This window comes from Anser brachyrhynchus, assembly GCF_964034855.1.
Source record: "Anser brachyrhynchus genome assembly, chromosome: 1".
Lineage (NCBI taxonomy): Eukaryota > Metazoa > Chordata > Aves > Anseriformes > Anatidae > Anser > Anser brachyrhynchus.
The window spans coordinates 32,676,215-32,702,668 of record NC_137694.1 but is presented as its reverse complement, the minus strand read 5'-3'; the positions used below and the strand labels follow the sequence as shown (position 1 = coordinate 32,702,668).

The 26,454-nt window shown below is 37.8% G+C and overlaps 1 protein-coding gene and 1 long non-coding RNA gene across 7 annotated transcripts in view; one reads left to right on the top strand and one right to left on the bottom strand.

The window, feature by feature from the left end:
- The window catches only part of TMEM117 (transmembrane protein 117), a 218,271-nt gene that overhangs the window by 136,005 nt on the left and 55,812 nt on the right, over positions 1 to 26,454 (bottom strand). The window lies entirely within an intron of this gene.
- Positions 1,206 to 25,580, top strand: LOC308188070. Of its 2 annotated transcripts, XR_013945142.1 has the most exons (3): positions 11,791 to 11,828; positions 12,805 to 12,913; positions 14,149 to 25,580. It is a non-coding gene; the product is annotated as an uncharacterized lncRNA (long non-coding RNA). The 2 variants fall into 2 exon arrangements; XR_013945141.1 differs by having other exon boundaries at positions 1,206 to 12,913.

Below are 26,454 nucleotides of genomic sequence, written 5' to 3'. Positions count from 1 at the left end.
ATATTATCATATTTCAGGACTGTTAAATCCCATTTGTAATCAAAATTTAAATACATCAATTTTTTAAAAAATTGATTATTTTTTCTAAATTAATATTTCACTAGCTGTATGTCAAATATAAAATGTCCCTTTGTGTTTTCTAAAATGTCTTTTCCAAATGCTCATATACAAACAGAAAAATATATCTAAAGCTGATCATTAAATGAGACATAATACCGCACACCTCCTTTTGGTATGGCTGGGTCTGGCTGGGATGGAGGTAACTTTGCTCATAGCAGCCATACAGGGCTGCGCTTTGCATTTGTAGCTATAACTGTGTTGATAACACATCAGTTTTCTGGCATTTGCTGAGTATTGCTCCCACAGCATCAAGGCTGTGTCTCCAAATCCTCCTCAAAAGGCCAGTAGGCTGGAAGTGAGCAAGAGGCAGGGAATAAATTTCCTCCTTTTGCTCTGCTTCCATGCATGGCTTTTGCTTTTTTTATTACACCGTCTTTATCTCAACCTACGAGCTTGTCCATCTTATTTTCCTCCCCCATTCTTTTGAGAAGGGGGAGTGAGAAAGTGACTAGGTTGGTGTCTGGTGAGCCAACCCGATATATTATTATCATGCTGACTTTCTAGTGTCTAGTTAATGTAGCAAAAAGAGTTCACAACTGATAAAGTATACTCTGATTTTATTTTAATAGTGCTTTAAATATTACTAAAACAATATTTTATATGAATCATAAAGCAAAACTGGTGGGATTTTCAGAGACACCCAGCACCTACATTCATCTTTTTGAATGTTACCTTCATATATGTTTGGCTCTCAGTGATATATTGTTAAAATAAATATGCCTAGAGATTTCAAAAATATAAGTGATCTTCTTTTGTTAACATCACTTGTTTACCAAATCAATACCAACAGATTTGTAAAACTGAATTTTCACATTTCATTCAACTGACTGTAATCTAGATAGAAGTACTGCATTCCTATGTGTAGATCAACCTCGTATCATTCACTATTGGTTGCTATCTGGGACATCTACATTTAGGTCTTCATTTCAAAACTTATGAACCAGAAACCTTCACAATATCACATATTTATAATACATGTAGCAACCTAATGAGAAATCTCAATATTAACAGGACAATGCAGGCGATCTGCTAAAAAACAAAACAAAACAAAAAAACAAAGCAAACAAACCAACAAAAACCAGGCGATCTGCTAAAAAACAAAAAAAAAAAACAAAGCAAACAAACCAACAAAAACCAAACATCCACGTTTGTGATTTTATCTCCTGTAACGTTTAAAGATTTTTTTTGTCTTCTTTTGAAGGCTGTTCATTCAATAGTCTGCCACATTTGTGAACTGAAATTCCATTTCTTGTTCTGTACTGCAATTGAAAATAAAATCCTCTGCCAGATAAGAGACAAAAGAATGCACTGTGACCCTGTCCCTTTTGATTTACTGGTTGTACAGGCACACTGTGCATTACATTGAGTCATCTCTTTAATTTCCCCAAAGGTTACATTTCAGAGCAGGTAGATCTGCCCCTCGCAGAAATCCAGTTCCTCTTTTTCAAAACCAGTTTTCAAATTTCTTGTTATACTGACTGGAATTCAGCTGTTCTACAGGTGAATCTCTATTCTAAATAAAAAACACAAGCAATAATGCGAAAGAATGAATTTTAACTATTTTCTTATTTTTGTACTTCTCCTGAAAATGTACAATAATTTAGGTTGGAAGGAAGCTCTGGAGATGACTTAATCCAAACTCCTGCTCAAGGCAGGGCTAACTTCAATGTGATCAGGTTGCTCAGGGTCAGCTGAGTTTCAAAAGCCTACAAACATGGGGATTGCACAACTTCTCTTGGTTGTCTGTTTCAATGGCTAAGCACCTAGAACTTCCCCTCTCTTTTTTTTTTTTTTTATTTCTTTCTCCAAAATCTAGTCTGAATTTTCCTTCCTTCAACCAAAAACTGTCGCCTCCCTATCCTGTCACTGTTACCTCTGAGAGGAGTCTGGCCCCATCTCCTCTATACTCTTCCATTCAAGTAACTTTAAAAAACAGTCAAATACTTCATAGCCTTCTCTCCAAAGAAAATAAAATTCCCTCAGCCTCTCTTCACATCCCATGCTCCTGCCCCTTTCCCCTCAGAGTGTCACTGTAGTCAGTCAGCACCTCTCTTGTGAGAGGAGCCCAAACCTTCCAGGAGGACATGCTCCACGGCCTTCCCCCAGGCTGCTCAGCCTGGAGCTTCCTGGGCCCTCCCTGCTCCTTTGGCAGATGGACATAATGTTTGCCTTTCACAAGTCATCAGGGATCTCCCCACTTGCCCTGACCTTTCCAGGATGACAGAAAGCAACCTCACGATGATATCCATCAGCAGTCTCTGTACCCTTGCATGTAGTCCCATGCACTTCGTACATCACTGGTTATTACTTGTTTTATGTTGCTTACATAGACCCTAACTTGATCCTTCTCTGGGGAAGGTTGTACCTCTTAATCCTTGAACTCTGCTACGTACAGAGACCTGGAAGCACATTTCACATCAGTGCAAAGAAGATTGAGACTTGGAAGGTTTGCAGGCAATACAAAATGAGGAGGAGGCTGATACTCCTGACGGAATTATGCTGCCCTTCACAGGGACATCAACAGGCTGGAGAAATGTGCCAACAGGAACATCATCACGTACGACAACAGGAAATGCAAAATCCTTCACCTGGAAGGAATCACCCCATGCACAAGCTAGAAAGCAGCTTTGTGACAAAGGACCTGCGGCTCCTGGCAGACACCAGGTTGAAAATGAACCACGTGCCCTTTGCAGAACAGCCTCCTAAACTGGGTTACGAAAAGCATTGTCAGCAGGTTGGAGGAGGTGGTCCTTCCCTCTGCACTTGAGAGACACATCTGGAGCTCTAGATCCAGTGCTGGCCTCCCCAGAACTGAAGAGACATACTGGAGTAAGTCCAATAAATGGCCACAAAGACAGGTAAGGAACTGGAGCATTTTTTTCTCTTGCCTCAGCAGCTTAAGCTCTTAAATTCATGGTCAAGCTAATGGTGCCATTAACTGACCCTGACCCCTTCTGCTTTATTCACGAATAGAGGGTTCAGCAGAGTACTTCAGTCCAACTAGAACCTCTGTTAAAAAGTTGTCTCCAGTGCATTCATAGGTATCTCTGATTTTTGCAGAAGCTTTCAGTATCTATGCCATGTCTTCTTGTTCTACCGTATGATCTAAAAAAAATAAAAAATACTAGAAATATACAAAAATTATGAATCAGAAAATGTGATGTGACGTAAAATTCCATTTTGGGGTGGAACAAAAATTTTAAATACCCTTTATACGTATAAATATGGAACTTAGAATAGTGCTGCCAAAATCTTGAAATGTTGTCATTGGATTTGTTGAAATTCAACATGCAGCTTTATGCTATGCCTGATCCAAATGCTTTGAAGTCATTTAAAAGATTTCGTATAACCTTCACATGGATTAAATCAAGGCCAATGAGTGCTCATGCACATTCACATGATGACTGACTGAAATGGCTGCTTTGAAACTTCTCTTGAGTTTCAGATAACTGAAGAAAGCTGAACATAGAGTTCCTTCCAGCAGGATTAACTCCAGGAATATGGTTCAAGCTAAAGCACAAAATGAGTCTTAAACAGACTTCTGTATCAGATGATTTAAAATATATCGGCTTTTTTTTTCCAGAAATCTCCATTTTGCTTGTTTTAAGTTTATTTGTGATGAGTATTCTGAGTTGTGCACTCAAATTTTGAAAATTTCAGATGAGCTACAGCCATCTTTACAGCAATCATGTTGTTACATAAAGAAAAACACAGCTCAAAGTAAAAACAAATGTGTTATTTGGCTTCAGACTGAAAAGCCCACAAAGATTTCTTGTTAAACAAGAAATTACTAACAGAATGACTAAGAAAGGGCTATACATTTGGATAGATAAGAAGCTATCTTCACTGCACTCTCCTTGGACCTCAGCTGGACTGCTGAGAGTAATTAGCAACTGACTTTTTGCTATTTCTTTAAAGGGAAACAAGACTTAGGCATTAATTCATCACATTGTCAGGAAGCATTTCTAAGACTAAGACACCTCTTTGTTACAAAAAGATCACTCAGGAATGAAAGAAACCATGTCACAGATAAGAAATACAATGGTCTTCCTCCACAGGACAGTTGGGCTCTTAATATGCTGTGGCTATGATATAATCTTCCAGTTCTTTTCCAACGTAATGTTCCACCCTCTGTTCTCTCTACCCAGTTGCAACTTGACAGTCTCTGGTACAGCCTCATATCCACACTGTAACTAGTATGGCAGGCTACAGCATGTACACTGCTGCCTTGTCATGCAAAAGGACCTGTTGGAAGACAGCACTAACCATATGGCTTCTTCCAGATAGACGAATAAGTTAGGATTTGGAAAATAAGTACATGAACTATGCTGGTATCATGCCTTTGGTCTGCAAGAGAAACAGCCTCACCAAGATAAGTTGTCTTGGGGTTTTACACCCCTTTTCTTGTTGTCTTTTTTTTTTTTTTTTTTTAAACTGCAGTCCTAACAGTTGGCTTATTACAAGCTTCTCTATGTCTCTCAGGTGAGATTTGGTTATCAGCACCTCCACTTGTCTCAAAATGTGACTACCATGAGTTAAACCTGAAAGCCCAAATGAAAATTTATTTATAGAAAATGAGCTTTTTTCCCTGCAAAATAGGTGTTCATTAAACTTAAACTATGTAGCTATACTGCCTTTTTTTTTTTTCCTGTTACTTTTTAATTGCTGACACTTTTAGGTCTTTTTTATCAGCTTAACATGAGAAGGAAAACTTTTTCCACTGAAATCAGTGATTCAGTAATTACTATTAACAGGGATGACATAAAATTAAATGAGTAAGGAACAAGATTTCATCTTGTCACAACATGGATGATTGTTCTTTGAGACAAAGTGGAAGTAAAGAAATCCAAAGTGGTTTAGCCAGACAGGCAAGATAGAAAACAGATATGCATTGGATGAACTCTCTTATCAGACATTTGTTTTCATTAAAAAGACCACGTTTCCCTTAGAAAAAAAATGTGGTAAAAGTGTCTCCTCATTAAACAAAAGCAAACAATTAACTTCAAAATAATGAAGACAGAAAAGATTGGTATGAGACTAAGTAGATCCTATTTCTCTAAATCCTTCACAGTGTTTTAAGTCCTTCAAGAGAAAAAGTAATCAAGGGCAGCATTTTCTTGATGCCACCAACAGTGCCAGTTTGGAACAAATATTAGCTTTCAATATTCTTAGACGACTTCCAGGACAGAGAGCGACCAAAAAGTGGAACAACTCTTATGTTAATAGGAGCACTTGTTCCCAGAGATAGTCTGGGGATAAATTTCCAAAAGATGACAAAGGGAATAATGTATGAGGATACGTTTGATAGGCCACATTTGGAATGCTGACGCTTTGCATTCTTACTGCTGTAAGATCAAAACTTATTCATTTATTAAGAATTAATACTTTTTTTTTTTCTGAGACATTTTCAAATAATTCAAAGTACTATAGTCAGCTTGAATAAAATATATACAAAGTATAAAGCAAAAGTAGGGACCATATTCAACATACTTCATCTTGAAGTTCTTCGGGCCAGAGCTGCAGTAAAGCAAAAGAACCTGCTCTGACAGAGAAGACATCAGCAATAAGAAATGAACAGTAATGAAAAGGTTTGTCATCCACCTATCTTTGCCTGGACAATGCAGGCACTACATTTTAGTAGCTTTTAAGAGAAAAAAGGTTTTAGCCACAACAGCGGCCTTCGTTATTAGTAGGTATTTCATCTACAAGCTGATGCCCATGACCGCAGGAAGAAATTTATTTTTAAGGCAGGCTGAGTGAGGAAGCGACTGCTGTTTGCTGGAACAAGAGCCATGAAACACTAACGTGGCAAGTGCCAACAAGAGAAGTGATATTGAAAGAGAGCAATTCTTGTATAATTGCAATTTCAGACTTTGTATGGCCTCTGGTCTCACTCATCGATCTTTCCTTAATGGAGTGAAACTACCCACAGTAGGTAAGCTTGTAACTGGAGAAAAAGCAACAGCTGTTTACCTTGGGTCTTGCAGTAGGATCTTGTGGCTCTGACTGCTACTTCCCTGCAGATGCTACTTACATAGTTTTGCCCATATCTCCACACCATCCATCTGAAGCAAATTTCTTTCACATTTCAACTTTTCAGTTATTTGTGTACAATGTTTTTACTAGAATATTTCATTAAGTGAAAAATAACGTATGTGATAGTTAGCATAGTAATTACTTGTGAATTCACAGATTTAAAGGTTGTAAAGCGTAAAACATGATAATCCATTCTGATCTGTATAATCCAGGTCATAAAATTCTACAGAGTAATTCTTAATGGAAATAGACTCTTTCCAGATGAGATTAAGCAAGTCCTTTACAAAGTCTCATTTTTAATGCTCTTAGCATACATATGGAGAATGGACACATCAAGGTTTTGCAATAGTTGCTTAATCACACTATGACATAGCTGCAGTTTATTTCTACTCTTAATTTGTCCAGACTCTGCTTTCAGCTACTGCATCTTCTTACACTTTACGTATACCTTTTATAAAGCTGTAGAAAGTAAAGCACTTTCCTGTTTCTATTTTGTCTACTTTCTTCCTTCTTCAAAGTCAAAGAAGAAAAATAGATTATGTAAGCTGGCCTCGATCCCATCAAAATTGTTTCTAAGGTGTGAAAAGCTTTATGGAAATAAATAAATATAGTCATTGCAAACTTAGTCCCTGAGCAAAATCAAATCTTACAAAGGAAACAAGGAGCAAGGCCAGATCAAAGTCACGGGATGATCTGGCAACTTTTTTCCTAACACATTTACCAGTTCAATACATGCATATGCCTAAAAAAAAGTGTTATCACAGATTTTATCCTCTTTTTGCTTTATTTTATTTTAGAGGCATTTTTAAGAGAAACACAATGTAGATGTGCCTTTCCTTATTGCCACCAGAAACTCCACATATCCTCACTCAGACCAATTCTGATTTACCAGGAAAAAAATCTGCCAACTACAGTCAGGGAGTATTACACATTAAATGGGGGAGCGGGAGGGGGAGGAGGGGGAGAGAACTTGAAAAATAGTAATTGTGGGGAAAAAAGGTGACAGAACTCCTTAAAGGTGCCGGGATAACAGACTAAACCCAAACCAGGTTAGCATAACAGATTGCTAATTTTTCAGATCAAACTGCCATTTCAGCTAAGTGAAGGAATATGGTTCTGCAGCTGGGGGCGACAGTTTCCCCCCAGTAGGTCACCAATCTGCCACAGTTCCACCCCCCATCTCAGAGTATTTGAAAAACCAAGATCCTAAAAGAAAACATAAGGTAGGAAAGCGAAGATGCTTCTGAGAATGCAGGTAGTGTAAGTTGGCTTGCCCTGGTTTGGCACAGCTGCTTCTTATTAATGCAGAGAATTCAACCTTTGATTGGAGAGGAACTTCCTAGCATCCAGTTCTTTAGGCTGGACAAGAAACTCACACATGATAGTAAAGAAATGAATTGAAAAGGATATTTAAAGCAACATAAATCACCAGAGTGCAAACAGCAAATGCAAATACTAGTAGCAGATCATTTATCACTAGTTTTCAGAGCCTGTTTTTTACTTTGTATGCAGGTTCTAGCAACAGACATACTTAAGATCTGCTGTTCATTATCTCTCCTCCTAAGGCCTTAATTCTTTCTCTCTTAGTTAACTTTTTCAGAGTCATTAGTCATATAAAGAAGACTCTCATGGAAACCTAAAGAAAGTCCCCACTAAAGATGGATTCGTAAAGTTAAGCCAAAAACTGGGCAAGCACACTTTTAAATCTTTACAGAATATTGTTCACATCTACGTTCAAACTTCAGAGTGTGTGAGATACTGAGACTAATTTTATTTAAATTCTTTCTGAAAACAAGATTAAATCACTCGTGTTTAATACAATTGGCCCCCTTCACCCCCGCTCCCTTTCTGACTTATTTTTAACAATCTTCTTTAATGATGTTGACTATATTGCACTTGCATTCATTTTACAATTCTAAATATTAAATTACATTAATAAATAAAAAATATGGGTAGAAAATGATGCACTTTTGCACAAAGGCAGTTAAATTCATTCAAAGGCAGTTAATATAATCCAGACAGGATTTTGTAATATTCTTCACAGAAAGGCTATTATAAATCAAACTGAACATTTCTCAAAATCTCAAATCAAAGCACAAGTTTGGTTTAGCCTTTTGCAGAACTTGCAAGGTTCCTGTGCTCTCAGGGCTGCAACAGCCAAGTTTGTCAGGGAAGAGTTTTGTATTAAGTCTGCTTTTCACCAAATCAATACTACTGTTAAAATGAAAGATTGAATAACATAGTAACTGCACTGGTTATTACTTAACATCAACAACACTGAAAAGGGTTGAACACAATGAGTTATTAAACAACTGTATTACAGTGCCATAAAATAAGCCTGAAATATCAATAGGCTATTCATTAATTTATTCTGACAGGATTTCATTAATGAAATTGCAAGGCATCATGTTACTGATCTACTAGGCTTCCCTAAAATAACCTGCTTGATGAGATTAGGGATTCATGTGTATACGCAGTCAGAAGGCTGATATCTTGGATTCATGCCAGCCTTGAAGTAGGTCCCATTGGGAATCATTTACTTTCAAAGTGGCAATAGTCAATAATTCCAGATGCTCAATTTAACAGCTTCAAATCAGTGTAACCAAACATGTAAGTTCAAGATGCTTTTTTAGAACTATCGGGTTACAGGATTCAATAATCCTTAAGATTCATTTCCCTCCCCAGCAAAATGCAAGTTGAAGACTTAAGTGTCACTCTCTCCTACAATCACAGATTGCTTAGCAGAATATCTAAAGTTTGTAGACATGGAGCTCCAAATATCAGCCGTTTATAACATTTTCAAATTCTCAAATAGCCATATTTTTAGTTGTGTTCTAACCTTTGTGTTTCAGAAACCTGCAAAGAGCAGGACACTTAGCTTCATGCACATCAATGCTACTGATGCCAGACAGTCTGTGCTTAAATTAAGCATGTTGCTAAGTTTGCTGAAGCAGGATATCCTGGCAAAATCAAGTTCTTGGGAAACTACATAACAATTCTGGGGAAAGAGTGATCTTTTATCGGTTATTACACAGCAGTTGTTTCTAAGCTGGTTTAGATGATACAGTCTGCAGGGTGTTTTCAGCACTCACAGAGTAAAACTGAATAAAACCAAAATGGAATATATAGACAATCAGAAAGATTTTAAGATAGGATGTAAGATATAAAACTATAGGCATTGTAGGCCTAGTTCTCCACTCTTTTGTGTCATGTATGCAGCACTAACCATAAAATTAATAGGAAGTGACTAAAGAGAATAGTATATATTCACTTTGATAGATGACTAAACAACAATCAGGGAACTGGATAGTAAATCTTTATACACATAACTATCCAGTATAACCAAAATAATCTATTATTAAATAATCTATTATTAGATAAAATTAATTATAACAAAGCAAAATATAACATCACATATTTATGCTAGGATTTCCATGTAGAGACTTGTTTGAAGAAAAGACAAATTTAACTAAAAGTTACAAAAATTGGATCAGATATTCAGCAAATGAAAGCAGCATAATTCTTTGCATTCACAGTTTAACACAAATCGTGGTTTCACCTCAGCTGGCCCTCCCTCAAGTGGATTCGTTACATTTTCAGGGTCACGTAGCCTCAAATTAACCAGCAAAACCAATTCAAACAAAAAAGGCTAAGTCTGAACATGGGCTTCTAAATTCACAAATGCAATTCTAAAAGCTTTCACCACATCCATCAGATATTAAACTACCTATTTCCAAATCTCAGCAACAAGTAAAATAAAAAATTGCAAAATTCAGAATATCAGTGACAGCTTATCACGAAGTAGACCAGTAAGTAAATGCAAGCGAACAGTATGAACCAGCTCCTGGTTCCTGATTGATTCATTACTAAAATGTAGGTGTCAAATAAATTATTAAATAAATCGTTAGGTATGGCTGTAGTTCCTTTTGAAACTGCCTGTTTCAAAATAAAACTCCACATTATTCACTGATACAGAAATGTACTTTCCATTTATTAATTGAAATATGGCTACGTATTAGCTGTATGAGTCAAAATTAAGAGCAAAAAGAACATTAAGCATTTAACTATAATTCTGAAGCTCTGCGCAAGGTTATGAAGAGCTGTAAATAGGTGTGAGCTGATAGAAATCAATTGGATTGCACTGATTTACATCCACAGATGAGCTGACCCTACCCTTCACATTTATCTCATTTCATTAAGGTACATTAATGATAGTGATTATCCTGAAAGGAAATAGAATAAGAATCTCGAGACGAGATAGATGATGGTCATTAACAGTGCATATTACCTTGCTGTTAAATTGTATAGAGATTGATTTCACCAAATACTAGCATTAGCATATAACAGAAAGCTCAAACAGTACTTAGAAAACTGCTGGAAAATGAAGATTGAATTATCTACAAATTTGTGCCTATTGCTTTTTTGAGTTTGCTCCCCTGAAACATTAACAGCAAATTATTGAAGGGCATGTATAATTTACAGTAATTCCTCACAATTCAGAATTAAGCATATATATTTTTGAACTTATTTGACTCAGACTTAAAAGAGCAGACACATTGCTGCATTTTTATTTCCCCAGTTTTTATAGCATTTTACAGTAACTGGCACGGTATATAAATTTCTGGACACTATTAATACTTAAGTGGAGGGGAAACTATCTGACTGCCTTACTCACAATTCCATTCATGAATCTTTTTCTACATTTTTTTTACTTACTTGCTTAGTCCTGTCAACTCAGTTTTTTGGTTTTCTATTATTTCTCCTTATGCCTACATTCATCTTGTCTGTTCAGATTGTCGATTACTGTACTAGAGCGTGAACTAGGAGACGCTGACACTGCAGATCTGCCCGGCTGAGGAGGAAATAATTCTGTTAAGAATAAATATCCCGGATATAGACTAAGGAAACCACCTGGAGCTGACAAGAGACAAATAAAATTATGCTGCCAGAATCACTTGCCTTGCTCAAGAGAATGCCAAAATCAGAAGGGCTGACATTCCCACTTACATCTCAAGGTTACAAACACAAATAGAAATAATTTACTTTAACTCCTAGTAGACAGACATTTCCTCTCACAAAAGCACTGAACAGAGTTTAGCAATTTAACAGATGGCATTTCAAATGAATCCTAAGGCTACAGAGAAAAAAAAAAAAAAAAGAAGAAGAAAGAAGTTGGGTCCCTGCAGATTAGCACAAAGGTGCACCTCTGATCAACTTCCACATCAGAATGTGACATATTCTCTTTTTATCTTGGCACATGTCAGGTTGTTGCTTACATTTCTATCAATTCTAAACTCACTGTGATGACAGAAAATAATTTATTTCTATTTGGGATAATACATTTTTAAAGTTCCAATAAACGACCACTCAGGATTTCTCCATCCAAAGAGAAAGAGCAAAACTAAACCAAACTTCAGACGTAACTGGGCATTTGGGGAACACTTCAGAGATCTTTCCCACGCTTTCACTTGCATAAATGTCTGGCTTTAGAGCTGCTGACAGCAAAAAGCTTAATAAAAAACAAAATACAGACAAGCCTTATATAAGCAACTGTGTTAATGAACTGTTTGCATTGCTTGCAGCTGGTTAAGAATATTAAGCCTTTGCTCCTGCTGAGTACAGCAGAGAGTTTCTATTTGTTATCTCCCTAGGAACTTGTAACATGTCTCACGGTAAGGATGTCTACACTGTAGTTAATGGTTAGTAGGTAAAAAGTATCTGCTTGAGATCACTGATAGATTATATATGTCACCTACATGGCAGATCTGACAGCACTTTAAAAGCCTGACTTTATAATTGGTCTACAGCTTAATGAAGACTAGTCCTCCTGCTGAATTGCTTAAGGGGCTGAACTTGACCCCATTTTCCTGCTTGTGTCTACTTTTAATGAGTATGCTTTGCTGGATCTTCTCACAACAGATGTTATTTGCACCTACAAAAGGCTTTTACTCGGTATTTCAAAGGTCTGACTGTTAGAATCATATTTCTCATACTTACAAAATGAATAGTTAATGTAAGGGTACGGACCTTCAATATTATTTCACACAATCTGAATTACTAATGGCAGCTACACCAATGTTTGTTAAATCAAAAATACTTAGAATACTTAAAAAATACTCAGTATCAATCACAGCATCACACTGTATTTACGAATACATTTGAAATACTTGCTGTTAGGAGTTAAAGATTTTTCATTCCTTATAATTATTCAACTCCATATAAATGCACGTCAAACTGAATGCATTATAACTTTTGACACACAAAGCATCCATTTTGTAACAAAAATGTTAACGACAATTGCTATATCTCATTACTGTACTATTCCTAGTCCACATTATACAGGCCAAATATGTAAAATACTTTACACATTGTTTCAAGGTTCCCAAGGATATTACTTTTTTGTCTTCTATTTATTATTTTCTGTCTTTTAAGAATAAATAGGTGGCTGAAAAGATCCTAGATTAGTGGAAAATAATTAATTTTATATGCGTTTAAACTGACAAAAAAAAAAGACTTTCAATCTTCACATAAATTCAGTGTTTCAATACTCATTTTTCTCTGAAATTGGGACAGAAAACTGCTACAGCAAAACTTTCTGAAGAAAGATGAATTCTGAAAACTGCAATTCCAAAATGTGTTTTTTTGCAGATACAACACCTGTGCTGCACTGTGGACTGTGCATCTACCAGAGAAGGTACAGTACATCAAGAGAGGAACAGGCTGGCTGTTGAGCATTGGCAGCATTAAGCATGAAGACGTGAGTTACCCAGACCATGCTTCCTGCAGTTCCATACATCACCACAATAGTTTAGATACATGCAAAGAGTAATGAAAAACTGTTTTAAAAGCTGACCTTTTATACCACCTTTCCTTAGAAGCGAATAAAGAAATAAATAACCAAGTGCAGTACACAGTTTCTTGTTAAAAAAATAAAAAATAAAAAATTTATTTGGAAAAAAAAAAAAGTAGAAAAAAAAAGATCTAACTTAAAAGTTTTATCCAGTTGCAATAAAAATTTATGACGGCCCTTTACTTATTTATTTATTTATTTTCCTCTGCTGGGTCTCCCTGTAGTGCCAGTCTTTGGTCAAGCAGCCCACTGGAAGAACCAAAGAACCGGAGCTGCTTCTACCTACAGTTAGCTTGACAGCAGATGTCAAGGAAAATGTGCTGGAGGGCAATCAGAAACATATGCAGGTCAGATCTGAGGAAAGAATGGCAGTGTGGGAGCATTTTGAATGAAATACTGCAGGAGTGCTGAAAACCAGTAGTTCAAGAGTTTCAAGCCAGCCATGAAAACACCAACGTCTGTAAACACAGACTTGTCCCTTGAATTCTCTGCCTTTTTCTTCACTAGCTTCAGTGGCTGATAGAAGATATAACTACATAATGAATGTAAATCTCCGTGTAGATTAAAGAAATTACATAAGTGCTAAAGAGCATTACTGTTATTATAACAAAGGCAGTTTATTTATTGAGGGGTTAGAAGTACTTTAAGACACTGCGAAGCCTCATTATTAAAGTCTTGGTAAGAAGCCATTAGCAGAACTAACCTCACTCTTTTATTTCTACTGCAATGGTGAGATCGAAATGGAAGAAATTAAAGGGTAATTAAATGAGGTATTTTTAACACGGATTTCCATGTGTATATAGATGGGAGCATGAGGAATTTCTATGGCATGAAACATCATTTTGAAATATTTATATGCGGTACTTCCATTTCACCTTCCTTTGCTCTTGGCCTTGCTAATCGATCGCTCCCTTACTTCCCAGAATCTGAACTGGCTTCTCGAGACGCTTTCTATACTTCAGATTTTCAACTGCTAATGCCAAAAATGAGTGTAAATAAAGCACTAGTAATAGTCTCGACAACGTTCAAAATCAAAATAAATGCACCTTCCCTTCTTCTGCTCTCTCTGCTGGATTTTTAGGCCCACAAACAGATACTGTCTCCTACCACAACTTCACTGTTCTGTTTCTTTTCTTTCTCAGTGGTCCACAGGCAGGGAGGCACCCTCAAAACAGCAGCATTTTCGATCAGACTCTCCCTTTCAAAGCCTTCATTACCAAGGACTAGGTAGAAAACGGCTGTTCAAGTCACACTGCAAAACTCCCGAGGAGAGGACACGCCATGCAAAATTTATGCTTTGTTATGAAACGCAGTCATCTGACGTGCTCTCAGAGACCAACAACTGCTGTCAGCAGAACTCATCACCAGCCTAAGATAATAGTGTATTTTTACTCCATCACACTCAGAAATGTTTCAGTTTACTTCAGTTTCAAAACCGTAACAGCAGCACAGAGTTAACCCTGCATTTCAGTGCACTGCACTGTGGCTCAAGGCATTTATTCATCTTCCTTCTTCTTCCTTGTTGCCTGTAACATGTTTCACATGAGGACAGCAAGATACAATTATTTAAAATGAATGCTCTGTGATGATTCCAGCAAGGGGAGAAAAAGCTTTTAGTGTAGGTATCTCCACCATGCAAACCATTAAAAATGGGCCAGATTTTGAAATTTTGGTCTCACAGCCTCAATAGCATCTTTTCCATTGACAAACACAGGTAGACAAAAAGTTTTTAAAGTGCTTAAAAATGAGGAAACAACCTCAAGTGTAGGTTGGCTTTGTATAATGAGTTAGAATTGGTATTACAGTAAATAAAAAGCAGACAAAATATTCTTTGAAGCACTGTTTTCAATAGGAACATTCCTTCCTGAGCAAGAACAGCGCTGCTGTCCAGCAGATAGAATAATTCTGTTTTAGTTATGGTGAAACAGTGGCTGAATACAAAAAAGATTCATTTTCTTTGCTTCACTACTCACTGGGTGTTATAAAAACCCCCTTTTCAGTGGCAGCAAGCACAAAGTTACCTTTCTTCTGCAAAGTATCTGGCACCAGCTATGCTGCTGCACTGGTACTGAAGGAGCAATGAGAAACCCTAATGGAGTCACCTGCATGCAGATGTAACAGAGGGCAGGCAAAGGGAGATTTCTGTGATATTTTAGGGAGCTCATCTACCTGAACTGTATGAATTTCCCTTTAAGGATTTTTTTTGTACATCTCAGAAAAGAAATTCCATTTCATTTGTATTTTCTCATGCCAATCTTCCTTCACTGTTAACTGAAATTTCACCTAGTGATGAGCCCAGATGAACAATGTCATCAATTCAAGATAGTCTCTGCCCTCCCTTGTGTCTTTTTTTTTCCACAAAGAAGTCCCCACTGCTCTCTGTTGGCTACCATGGCTACCACCACAGATAATGCTTTTTTTTTTTTTTTTTTAAAGCCTAAATGGGGCATTTCATATGAAAAAAAAGTAAACAGTGGTACAAGATACACGAATCCCAAATATAAAAGGAGAAACAACATGAAAATAGAGTATTATCATTCTGTCCCCTAACACTAAACCTAGTTAATAGCCAATGAAATGAGCACAATTTTAATGAAGCAAGTACTTTCAACAGACTGTACGATGTAGGCCTGGAGCACTGCAGCCGCTAAAAGTTTAGGTAACGTGAAAAAGTGATAGTACAAATTCATTGAAGAGAGCACATTTACTGTGCTACTACTGTATAGATACATCAGCTAGCTCAGAAATCTCCTAAGCACTGCCCTGGTGGAAGCTGTGAGGGTGCACTGGTGGAAGCACCACAGCATCCTTCTATGCTCCTGTGCTCCCTTCTCAGATGCCCGACCCCTGGATACCTCTGTAAGTTAGAACCGATGATCTGGCACATCAACGCCTTTCTTACACATCTGTTTTCTGGCAACAACACTGAAAACTGAAAACTAATTTATTCATTCCGCTCCTCCTGGTGTGACATGAATTAGTCCAAGGGGGCTTTGGAAAACCTCATGGAGCAAGTAAGCGCTGTTTGTCTGTGGGCAGCTCCAAAGAAAATTTAACGCTCCGTGGTACCACGGTGCCTATTTTAACAGCGGCAAATTTCACCATCTACTCTCCCTTCTAAATAACTTTTTTTTTTTTTTCCCCACAAAAATACAGCAGTAAGACAGTCCCTCTCATGCTGTAATGGCTTTTGGTATACGTTACCCATTAGGCAATCGTAACTTGGGGTATCTCTTAAGCAAAAGGTACTTTGATAAAAAATACACGCGGTAAGTATACAGGAATTAAAAGTCCATTATCTCTGTTTAGCCCACACTTCTGCTCTACTGCTTGTCACCCAGACAGTCCCTGTTTTCCTGACGTCTATTTCATTGGTGACCAGAGCTTCAGAGAAATCACATGAAAGGAAATTACAATGAACTGAGTGGCCTGGAAGCGATGTGCTTCCCTCTGTATGCTGAGACAGAACAAAAACAGAGCTTTCATTTCACCTGATCAAATGCTGCTCTCTGTCCTTCTACAAAGCATCTGTTTGTCCAAAGCACAAAGCATTTTCTGGGCTGCTTTACGAAACAGAGTTGCTGGGGATCATGGACATCAGCTGCCTCCCAGTGGTGCAGAATACGGAAAGCAATGTGCAGGTGGATTTACCCTGAAGGAAGGCTGCACGCTACTGAGGTGCCAGCTTCCCACTCAGCTCCCACCTCACGCTCTCCTGCAGTGGCACTGGTGTCCACATGAGGACCAGACTCAAGCCAGGCTGAGCAAATCCCTCACACACCCCAAAATGTATATAGTGAGGGCACTTGGCCCTCGGCACCAGCTGTTTGGCTTTAGAGATCTACTTTTGCTCTGCCACACAACTTGGTAATATAGATGTGGGCCGCACGGATTCATCTTGCTTAGCTGAAAGAAAGATCAGTCTGTGTTTGTCTTATCCTTTTGAGAAGGCTAGCAGTTACTTTTAGCTTAGCATAGAGCCTATTCTTGTCTCTTATATTGTATTTAACTGTGAAGGAGATTACACTCCATGCCTTTTCCCCCTTCTTTTTTTTTTTTTTTGCAAGGGCAAATTTTGACCCAGAAAATACACTGGGTAAAGCTGTATTAGACTAGCTGCAGGCTCTCAACAGAAAAAAAAAATAAAAAAAATAAAAAAAAATATCCAAACATGCAAAATATATACCAAATCGTAAAGATAAATTGTCATAGTGGGTGCCACTGCAGGAGCTGTGTCTTCAGGAGCAACAAGGCTCACCCAGGCTACTTTGAGCCAAGGATGGAAATGAGGATAAGCACAGCAAAACAGGGAATCAGCCTAACAGCCAGTCTTCTGGGTGATGCAAATAGATACGGGGGAAGGAGAAAGAGAAACTCAGTGAAATAAGTACTCCCATAAGGAACAAGACCAACCAGAGTACTTGGCTGTGTCAACCAAAGCTGAACTCTGAAACCAACATGGGCCACACGAAGCTTACCACACCAATTAATTAGGACATTTGTGTGGAAGGTATGGAAATGGTAACTGATGTGGGGTTTTTTTGCTGCAACATTGACAGCAAGGAGATGAGCATCTAACTGGTGGCCCAGAGGAGGCCCCAGAAAAGAACTCAGACCATGAGAAGAAAGCCCATCATTTCTGTATTTAAGAAATTAGCTAGATTTAATGCATGTGAAGTGACTCGTATGAAGTCCTGTACGACTGAAGTACATAAGAAAGAGCTTAAACCCCCTCCCCTCTTGAGGCAGTGAGCAAACTGTGAGTGACTTGCTAGTGAGTAATTGCAAATTGATCTATTTGAAGACTTTGTGCCTTGCCAGGCCCTAAGTAAGACATGCAGCTCTGCAGTCCTCCACTCAGCTTCCCTGCCTACCTGCCAGGGGGTGCTGGTGGAAGGGTCTGCTTCTCAGACTTTGCTCCTTTCCCTCTCCGAATCTCTTTTTCCATTTTCCAGGCTGGAAAACTCACCTCTAGCCAGGAATGAGAAAAACGTTTCCTGAAGTGAGCAAGTTATCGAGAAACACCCAGCGGCTAGCCTGTCTCTGCTACTTCTCTGAATCTTCCCTCAAGCATTCACCTCCCTGAAGGGCAGGGCAATGTCTTTTTGCCTAAAACCAAAATTTCTAAAACAAAAATTTCTAAAAACAAAATGCAACTCATAAACAAATGAAGTTACATTCCAAGGAGGGGCTTACAAAGCAAAAAGCAGGTTTAAAACACAGCTACAAACACATCTTTTTGTAGCAAAAGGATTACTAGTACTACAGAAGAAAATCCATGGCCTGGAGACTTGAACTACATTTGTCTGTCTCCCACAGATGTTTTCACTGTCCTGCTCTCTATGCTCATTGTTCCTGAGGTACTTTCATTCCTATCTAATGAATTAATTGCTTCCAATTAATTGACAGCAGCTTCGTACTGTATTACCAAAGGATTACAAATTAAATTTTAATTATGGTTCATTGTGCAGGAGAAATCAAGTATAAACATAATCACACTCCATTATAAAGTAAGTACACTAGACATTTTCCAGAACAGATGCATAGTGTCCAAATTATAGTCAATTCTGATATATTGTAAACAAGCTAAAACTCATTTATTAAACTGAATGTATCACACCTCCCACACATAAATGCATGAGACAAATGTTTAAAGCTTCACATTTTCACAGATGGTAGCGAGAAGAAAACACTGCTATAAGGCAAGTATTTTATGCCTGCGGTCTTCAGCAGCCACCGGCGTTCCACTGAAATAAAGGCAAAATCCTCACTACGTTTTTTTCCTGGGCCACAGTAGCAGTAAAGCCACGTAATCGTCACCCGACATCATGCAGAGCTTGATCGCTGGGCTGCCAGGTGCCTACCTCCAAGATGTTCAAATACGTGTTTGAAAACAAGTTTAGCGACCCTTCAGGGCAGAAAATAGTCCTTGCAGTAAGGCTATCTGAGCTTGAAAAAACAGACTGGGAGAGGAGGGGTTAGAGAGTGGAAACACACCGCTAGAATCTGAAAAAGAGTACCTCCATCAACGTGGTGTCTAGGAGAGGATGGCTCTGTTTGCTTTAAATGTTCTGTGGAACTTCATCTGCTCTGGGAGAGCAAACAGACTATTTTTGGAGGCAGTGGGAGGAAGAAGGATAAAGCACAGACACGTATTTCCAGAGCAACTTCTTTTTCTTCTGACTTAAAAGGTTGACTTCAAAACATCTGATTGTCAACCTAGCCAGTGAATTCAAAAATTGTTACATAAACTAGGCCAGATCCTCAACTGCTGAAATTTTACATAGCTCCACTGATTTGCTAAAACAAATTCTTTGAAGCTGAGATCTAAAACAATAGGCAGTGAATTCTTCCAGATTATAAAACGTATACATGTACGCGTTTGTCCTGGGATTACAAAACCAGTTGTCCTTCACTGATCTGAAACCACCAGAAGTTGACTGCTAATAAAACTGCAGCTGACACAAGGCTATACAGCAAATCCCAGGCACAGTTATGTAATCTGGACTATTTATTATAGTGTTTTCATTTAAATAACATTTTAATATTCAGTAAAATAGTGCTAATCTGTAAAACAAGAGGGATACCATGTGAGAAAGCATAATGCAAGCATTATAGCAAGGAAAACTCAAGGTCCCAATGCAGTAGTAACATAACAACATCCCTGTGAATACACACAGAGGAATACCGAATACCTATCCACACTGTGAGGACAGAGTTACTCCTAGGTATGGAAGCATTTTTGGATATCGCATGTATTTTCTGAATGCTGTTTAAGGTCCTGAAGCTCTGATGAAAAACACCAGAAAGATGGACAAACACAGGAACCACTAGATAATCAGAGGAGAGTAAATCCTGCCTTGTAATGAGAGACTTAAGAGTCTCTGCCCATCTGATCAAAGTGAAGATTAAGAGGGGACTTGATTACACCATGCAAGTACCTACATGGGGGACTGTTGATAGTAGAGAGCTCTTTAATCTAGCCAAAAAGCAAGTAACAACATTAAATGGTGGAAAGATTAAGTTAAATAACACAAAGTAGAAACAAAGTACGTATGTCCAACTATTAAAATAATTAACCTTGAAACACCCTGACTTTAAAAGTCTATGAATTATACACAGTGTAAACCAGTAGAATTTATGACAGTAAAGAGAGATGTTTACCATATGCCTCTATTCTAAATCCTACTTTTTTTTCCTTTTTTTTTTTTCTTTTTTTTTATGAAAAGTATTATGCAAAAAGCTTCCTGACTTTTTGGTATAAGCAAACGAAAATCAGCAACATGCTCATTTCTTTTCTATTGCAGTAATATTTTAGTTAATCCTCTGTGTTTGTATTATATGCGTGTAGCTAAAACTTAATCTACTGTCCTGTATCCTGGTCCTGTGCAGAAAATCCCTGAAACTCAGAAATGTGTTTCTGAATACAGAGGCACACATTGCTAGTGATACTGGAAAACTGCCTTTCAAGAGCATCAGCTTTTCTACATGTTTTACAGAACAAGCAGAACTATTTACATCCTCTCTGTGAACGAGTACTGGTTAGTTAAGTTAGAGGTTGGGCCGCTAACTGGAGCGCATGGTATTGTCAGCAACCTTCGTGGAATATTTACACCGGCGTGTATACAGGCATGTCAGAAAGAAATACAAATACACATCACAATCAAATGATTGCTGGCAATCTTTCCAGCTATACTGCTGCTGTAACTCTAAATGTATTCCTTGTAAGCTCTCACATGGGACCTGCGGTGTAGCACAAGATGCTGCTTTATGCACACTGCAGACGCTTCCCTGTCATTTAGCAGTCTGCTGACAAAAACAAAATGATACTTCATATACAGCGACATGCAGCAAAAATGTGTTATCGACATGATTTATAAAAAGGAAGCCATAATATGTGTACACTTGTGGTGATAAACAGTATGTAAATTGCAAATGCGAGGACAAATCCTGAACTAATTCAAGGTTCTGAATGTTTCATATGTTGCGTAACACATGCGCATGTGTATGTGGGGGTGTCAGGGAGACGGAGAGGGGCTGATTTATCCTGTCAAGCTTTCAAATGTTTCCTTCTTTCGATATTTATAACAAGATGTCACTCTTTGGGGTCAGGTTACCAATGGCTTATTTAGCTAATATTTTAGGACTGTGGGGAAAACATTTGATGCACTACATTCAGTCCAGTGCCTGACAGGAGCTGTATGAAGTGAATGAATGAATTGGTGACTGGATGAATGAAATAGGCAGTTTTTCTTTAGTATACATTTGTTAACAAATAGAAGAATTTGGACAGAACTGCCACACACAGTGTACCCCAAGGAATTTACAATATTATCTCTGTTGCACTACAAAGTGCTTTCAAAATACCTTTCCATTTTCATTTTCTCATGTCCATGTTTCTCATGTTTTTTCACTTGCCATCTCTTTTAAAGGGAAGGGCAGGACTACAATAAAAGGCTAGTAAATAGTCAGACAAGTACACTCATAAACTTACTGGTAGGACTCCAGTATGCTTATGCAGCATTCAACAATCTTTCATCTCTCTATTTCTCACATAACACTTTAGTAATTCATAATCTTGCTTCCTTTTTTTGTGTAACATTGTTAGATTTTGCATTATATTCTTTCCTATGGGTTTAGCAACATAGTAAGAATAAGAAAATATTCATTCACCAATGAATATTTAGTTAACAAGTTTGATATGAAGGCTCCGTTCCTACTGCAACTCTTCAATAATGTATATCAGAGTAAACACTATGCTTTTGAGTCCCACGTTGGAAAGATTTGCAAACTATGAATTAGACATAGGAGAATTTCTGATGGATAAATAAACACAGGCCAGTACTTTCAACCAATTTTCCCATTTGTAAGTCTATATACATTAGTCACCTAAGAAGAAACTTCACTTTTTTTTTTACTTTTTAATTTTTTCCCCACTTTGTTGCTAAATTTCCTTTCAGCACCGAAGCATCTCCAGATTTTTAAGGTCACCACTTATTACATTATAATCAGTTAAACTATCTGGCAGATAATTTTTATCTTTCATGAGATTTCTTAGAAGAAATGTCAAATACCATAAGTTTGCTGTTCAAAGAATAGTAGAATGGGCATGTTAGGAATGTAACCTGTAATGCTCTTCAGTATGTATTTCATATGGCTTAATACAAATATGACAGTGTTTGAAATATCTCCTTTAGTATAATCTAGCATTTAAGAAACATACACAATCAGAACAATAGGAATATAATCCTGCTTGTGCTTTGCCAGATCAAACATCAGTCTGTCCCAATAGCCTACCTCTGACAGATGCCCAAGGAAAGGATTAGAACAGGGAAACCCTATAGGTGATACTTCCCCATTATAGACTCCCAGATCCCAGCCACCTGAGGCTCAAGCCAGACATGATATCATCATGTTTAAAGCTCCATTTGTTTTCATCGTACCATTTGATATTATTTGATAATCCCTAAATTTTATAGTATGAGAAACATTGAAAAATTGTTCCTAGTTCACTGTGTGTCCCCCCCATGATTTTTATAGACCTTTTTATAGGCCCTAGTCTACTTAATACCTTCTGATATGGGAGGTGTTCCTTTGATCATCTTTGCTGCCCTTCCTTGTATATTTTCAAGTTCTATATATTATTTTCTGAAGAGGAAACAGAATCATGTATGTTATTAAAGACGCAGGAGTGCTTCAGGTATGAACAGTGGCACACTGATTTGTTCCTTGTTCTAAACTCAGTTCTTTTTTCTCTGCTCTTTTCTTAATAATCCCTTACATTCTCTCCTTTGCCCTCTGCTCACCGTTGAACTGACATTTTTATACGGGTACCTATATTAACTCCAGGCCCTGTTTGCTGAGAAGCAACAGCTTGTCATCTGCAACATTGTCGTCTAGTAACTTGGCGTTGTGAAATTCTTCTGTAATTCTTCACAGTGAGCTTTCATTTTTGCAACACTGAACAACGTAGTACCATCAAAACTTTGCCATTCCATTCCTTACCCTTCACCAGTACACTTCTGCAAATACTGAGCAGTACAGAGACCAGCACGGATCCCTCTGACACATCACTAACACATTCCCTTCTTTCTTAAAACTGACTGTATATTTCTACCCTTTGTTTACTGTCTTTTAATAAGCGGTTCTTTTCAATATAAGTTTATTCTAATCCTGACTGAGAATCTTGAAAGCCTTAGATCAGAAACTTGTTGAAAGACTTGGAAATGTGAGTATGTTATACCAATTGGATTTATTAGTCCACATATTCAGTGATGCCCTCAGGATTCTAAAATATTTTTGTAAGGCATGACATCCCCCTGCAGAAGGATTCTTTTAGAGTCTTCTTTAATAGTGCCTATTTGTTTACAGTTCATTGATCCCACCGCTTTGCCCAGCAGGGATACCAGACTTCCGCAGCTGGGCTTTTCCAACTGTCCCCAAGTGCGTTTTAAAGAGTAACTGCAAAAGTAGCCAAAAAGTAGCCAAAAGTGTGCCTGTATTGAAATTGTTAGTTCAATTTTCAAACTGAGCACCACAAAACTTTTTCAACTATAGCAACACATTTATTCTCCAAAGCATGACTGTAAGATGGATAAAAATCCAGGACCTATATGCCTCAATTCCCCAGAACCCTCATAAGTTTTTAATATTGCATTTTAATACTATTTGCTGTTTTTTCGAAGCATACTCCATCAGTGAATTTAATTGAAAAATATTCAATATTAATATGAATATTCAATATTAATATAAAAATATTAATAATATTCAATATTAATATGAAAAAATATTGAAAATAGACCAGTCTGTCTAGCATGATGTTAGGGATGAAATTGTATATACTTCTTCTGAAGGTGTATCTTTTATACTGTTTCTACTATGTCATCTAGAAATGAATGAGATACCTTTTTAAAGCCATTATCTATTTGTTAGTACCTCACCAATAGAGTTTTATTATTGGCAAACCAACTCATGCCTAAACAACACCTTTCTGAACTGGCTGTCTTGTTTCACAGCAGCAAACTATTCTGTGAGATTCCAGACCAGAAAGTAAGACAACCTCACATCTTCTGAAGATACTTGAAGGGATGTCATTAAATACTGGATGTTAAAACCAATGATTGTAAACATGTTTTAGGACTCTCTGGGATCTGATAGCATTCGTAATTTTCAGTGAGTTTACTAATAGCCACTTCTATTTAGTAATGCAGCAAACAGGAAAAAAATACTGTCCAAAATTAGCCATGGGAAAAAAAAAAAAAAAAAACAACTTAATTGAACAACAAATGCTCTCAGCAAGGAACAAGGTAATTTTCCATAACCATAAACAGCTTCAAAAGGCCTGAAGTAAACATCGTGATGGACAGAAACTCAAGGGATGAAGAAAGCAGAATTGTAAGTGAAACAAATCATCATTTGAGGAATTTGAGGATTACTTAATAATCCAAAAGGGACTGCCACCTCTACAGCTGCTTACTGGCATGGGCAGTGCCAGGATACGTGATTCAAACATCCTCCTGGGGCTTTGTGCTACTAGCTGCGGTTTTCCTCAGATTTTCCTCCTACACAAATCTCATTGCTATCTCCTGCCCATGCGGCACAGTGTTCCAGCAAGACAGTCAGCTGCTGGGCACCGAGGGCATTTGACTTGCAATGAACTAATGTATTTTCTCTGTCATGCCTATGGGCACTCACATATGCAGCCTGCTAGGTTCTTCCTTCTCCCTACTCCCCTCCCTCTTGCTCCTGAAGCTCGAGGAGTAGCTCGTGGCATACCACGCACTCCAGCAGTACACAGATGTACTCAGCCATTCTCCTTCAAAACACAAGCACCTCTGTTATACAGGCCTGAATATGTTTAAACTGGAAGTCCCTCTAGATATAGAAATGTGTATGCCCTAAAAGACAGGTTCTGGTGTGTATTCCCAAGGTCAGTTCTGTACTCAAAAATGACTAAAGGAATAAACAGCAACGGGTGCTGGACACCATAGGGTCAACTGCCTCCGTAGGGTGAGCAGTGTAGAGATGAAACAGTAGAACATGACCAGGACTAACAATTGATCTTTTCATTCAAAAATTCTGTGTAAAGCAGTATTTATCAGGGCCATTTTTAATGCTTTTCCAAATACTCACAGGTAGCAAGAGGAAGATCCAAGCCTATATTGGAATGGCTTAATATACTGCTTCTACCAGCAGCAATGTCAGTCAACTGAGGAGTGGATGTGAATGACAGACTTCACTAGAGGGGGATGGAGGCCAAAAGATTTAGGGAAATGCCACGTTAATTTGCATCAGTAACAGAAGCAGCATGCAGAACAACAGGAATCATTTTACTTTTGCAAACAGCATTGGTAAGACTAATCCCAAAATGCTGCATCCAGTTCTGGAGTTCAAAGCATGTTGAAAAAAATGAGAACGTGTCAAAAAAAAAAGGCTGGAGAAAAAATGTACAGTGAGTTCTGAAACTTGCCTGTTTAGCAGAGCAGATTAAAAATAGCACTGAGAGGTGACCTGGTCACAGAATAAATGCATCTTTACAAAAAAAAAAAAAAAAAAAAGAAAAAGAAAACACAAATCACTGGATACAGAAAAATTCTTTAATCTATTACAGAAAGGTATAAAACAACCAGGAGTCAGAAGCTGAAAACTCAAACCAGAAAAGCAGCACAACAGTTCTCAGAACAGCAGCAGCTTCCCTGTCCAGTGACATACTTAGATCAAAAAGATTTTACATCTGCAGTTTTTCCTCCATGAGATGGCAGAGTGCAGAGTGTATATATCCTAGTGCATTTACCGACACAGGACAGGAGCCTCTGGGGTAGGATATCTGACCACTGTCAAACTCATTAATGTTCAAAACCAGATTTAGCGGCCCCCAATATTTAGACAGTCAGAATGGATAAAGGGTAAATAACATCTTCCCAGCCAAAGCCTGGGAAACAGAGGACTGAGAAGTAATTTCTTCCCTAAGAGCAGGCTAAAGGAGGGGTTTCACCTGAATCCCAGGCTGTAATATAGTGAGAAGGCTGTGACTGCACACTTGTAGTCACTCAAGTGCCAGGTACACAAAAAGCAGGGAACTAGATATGCACTATTCTCTTCTAACATTTCATTAGTAAAAATGTAGCCTGACACTTAATCAATCCATGTCTGTCTTCATTTACGTGGGAAATACTTTTATCAGTGTAAATCCAACTTGTATCCATCCTGCCTTTCTAACCATCTATTTGACTCTGATGCACGAACAAATAAAGAACAGGTGCAAGAGAAGATATTTCTCTATGCTTGGTCTTATAATGCCTAAATGTAAAATACATTGTCAACAACTGCAAAGAATTATTATGGGGACCAAAAGTGCTCACTGGGCTTAAAGGATTATCAAACGATCAAAACAAAAGCAGTGTTCATGTTTCATTACGTGCACATGAAATCGCAGTTTAAGTAGTCAA